Source organism: Miniopterus natalensis, chromosome 5 (assembly GCF_054644295.1).
Source record: "Miniopterus natalensis isolate mMinNat1 chromosome 5, mMinNat1.hap1, whole genome shotgun sequence".
Classification (NCBI taxonomy): domain Eukaryota; kingdom Metazoa; phylum Chordata; class Mammalia; order Chiroptera; family Miniopteridae; genus Miniopterus; species Miniopterus natalensis.
Window position 1 is genome coordinate 79,495,765 of NC_142085.1, and position 3,272 is coordinate 79,499,036.

The window sequence follows — 3,272 nt, forward strand, 5'->3', positions numbered from 1 at the left end:
GGGCAAAGTGGGGAGTGAATGGGGGACATCTGTGATAGTGTTTACAATAAAAAGAAACAAACAAATAAATAAATAAAGATTTAACTTAAAACCAATGCCTCCTTTCTATAAACATGGCTGAGGTTATTCCTATACACCTCGCAGTGCTTGCTAGAAGCCCGTTTCCCAGCTCATTCTCCATTGTTCCAGTATATACACTGTTGAGCATATCACCTAACTTGCCTGGACTTCCACCCCACCCTACCTTCCCACACTAGGGTTGTGCCCTCCCTAGAACATAGTAAGTCAACAGCAGTTGCCTCTAACAAGCCTGTCCCTTTTCTGGACGTTGCCTTCAGGTATAACTGAATTTAGTTGCCTCCTGAGGACATTGATTCCCTTGGAGAACCACCAAGTGAACCCCACCACCACGCTGGCCTGCCAAGTGCTAGGACCAGCAGGTCTTTATGTCTGTTTTGCTTTTCGTTCACATTTTAAAAATCTTTTCTCTTCCTTGTTTATTAAAACAAAACAAAAACAATTAAGCCAAAACACAGGTCTTTTGAAAATCAGACTGTGTCATATTGCCCATCCTTGTTGCTGTCAGCAGAAACTTATAGACAGTACCTATGAAATATTAAAACTGGACCACTGTCTTCTCCATGGTTATTTCTGCTATCATGCAGGACCTCAAGAATGAGCCCAGGTGGAAGCAGCAGCAGAACTGCTCAGTCAACCCACAGACGGAGAAATAAGTCATTGCTGTCAGAAGTCACTATATTTTCAAGTGGTTTGATATGCAGCAATCGATAACTGATACATCATTCAATCTTCTATGTCTTCTAAGCTCTTTTTCATAGTTTCAATCCTATTTTCTCTCTGTTTCCGTAGCAGTAATTTCTTCAGCTCTGTTTTATAATTTACTTTTTTCTTCTTCTGCTTGGGTTTAACATGCTCTTTCACTCATCCACAGAGTTTTTAATTTCAATTATTATATATTTAATTTCTAAGTTTCTCTTTGGTGCTTTGCTCAGATCTGTCTAGTATTTTTTGGTTAGCATTGAGTTTCTCATGTTTTTTTTAATCAGCATTTTATTTTTCTAAACCTTTAAATACTATTTCTTTAAAGTTAAAATATCAAATAAAATAAATTATGATATCAACTTTCATTATCTGAATGTCATAGGCATATAGCTCTATCTATTCTTTGATTTTCCTTTCTGTAGCTCAGCTGTGGTGGTTTGTTTCCTGTTATGTTTATAACCTTATATTTCAGGGTCTTGTTTGGTTAGAAATTCTATGATGTCTGGGTTGAAGGTACATCAGAATTATGTAAGTGAGATTTCTTTTTTAAATTTTATTTATTGATTTTAGAGACAGAGAGTAGAAGGGAGAGTGAGTGAGAGACAGGGAGAGAGAGACAAAGAGAGAGAAAGAGGGAGACTGATTTGTTGTTACTCTTATTTATGCATTCATTGGTGGGTTTTTATGTGTCCTGACTGGGGATTGAATCTACAACCTTGGCAATTGAGCTATTCAGCCAGGGCCTAAATGAGATTTTCTTTGTTCTGTTTCAGCATTCTGGGTTGGTGTGGACCAGGACCATTTTTATTAATTTCTTCACTTGGGATTTACTGCCCTGGGTAGACAGTATGAATTCAAATCCTAACCTTTGTGAACAGAACTATGGTTAAAATTTTCCAGGAGTTTTTTTGTTGTTGTTGTTTGTTTTTTTAATCCAGATCCCAGGTCAAGCTTGACAAATTTTCCTGTCATCTTTCTTTCTAGAAAGCAAATATTTTCATAAATCACATTTAAGGCAGGTTTAGGTGCATGTCTCAGTACCACAATCTCATGGCGATTAACAACTCCATCTCAGATGGACAGCTACTTTCAGACGGAAACTTCTGCAGCTGCTTCACACTGCTTTCAGCTTCTTTGTTGCTTTGGAACTGAGGATTTCCATTATATTTTGTGAGTTCTGCTGCATAGTTGAGAGGATGTTTGCTATATTTCATCAGACATTTCAAGTTCTTTTTTTTAAGGTGTGAGGTTTTCAGATTATTGAGAACACCATACTTCCAGAAATAGAACTCCTATTTCCTCTTCACCAATTTTACTTAGACTTTTACACCCGCCCCCTCACTAACTCCCGTTCACTAAAAGCAATGGTTAATTCTTTGTTCCATTTGCATTTAATGCTTTTGGTGACTTATCTCTTAAAGTATTTTTCTACTTTGGATTCTGAGGCACCACATCTTCCTGGTTTTCTCCCTAACCCACTAAATATCTCTCTTCCGTCTGTACTTCAAGGAAAACATGCTTTAAGACTGTCCACTTTGTGACAATTTTCAGCGTATTAATTAATTTCCTGTATTTTTTCTAGCTTCCTTGAGATAGAATGGCATGTAACATCATGTAAGTTTAAGGTGTACAATGTGTTGATTTGATACCTCCATGTATTGTGACATGAGTACCACTGTGGTGTTAGACACCACCTGCATCATGTCATATGAATAGCATTTCTTTTTTGTGACAAGAACATTTAAAGTCTACTCTCTTAGCAATTGATTTTCTTGTGTATTTTCTATAATTTTGGAAACAATACCTGTTACTTTCCATATGGTTTTAAAAACAACACACACTTTAGAAAATTTTAAACAGCATAAATATTTTTTTAAATCCACTATCACTTTTTTTTAAAAAAATTTATTGAGAGAAGGAGAGAGAGAGAGAGGCATCAACTTATTGTCTCACTTATTTATGCATTCATTGGTTGATTCTTGTATTTGCCCCGACTGGGGATGGAACCAGCAACCTTGGCGTATCGGGAGGAAGCTCTAACCAACTGAGCTAACAAGCCATTATCACTCTTACCATTTAGAAATAGCTACTATTTTATGTTGGCATATTTCCTTTTAGACATTTTTTTTATAGTCAAGATCATACTGCTTCTGTGTATGTTTCCAAGGAACGATTTTGAAGGGTAGTCTTGGAATGAAATCAGTGACTTCCTATTTAAGTAATAATTTTTATTTTCAAAAGGTTTTGCTAACCGTGGCACACTTCAACCGATGCACAGGCGGTCACTATGGTCCCATCACTGTGTTATCACCTCCTAGAGATTTCCATCAAGACATATAGAAAGGACAATAGGCGTTAACATCTGGGGTGCTCAAGAGTGGTGTTGCCCTATTTCATTTGATCCTGAAATCCTAATGACCATCCTCTCATATTAGTGATTATGAAGGATGCATGTAGAATAAAATGTACTTTACATTTGACAGTAATTT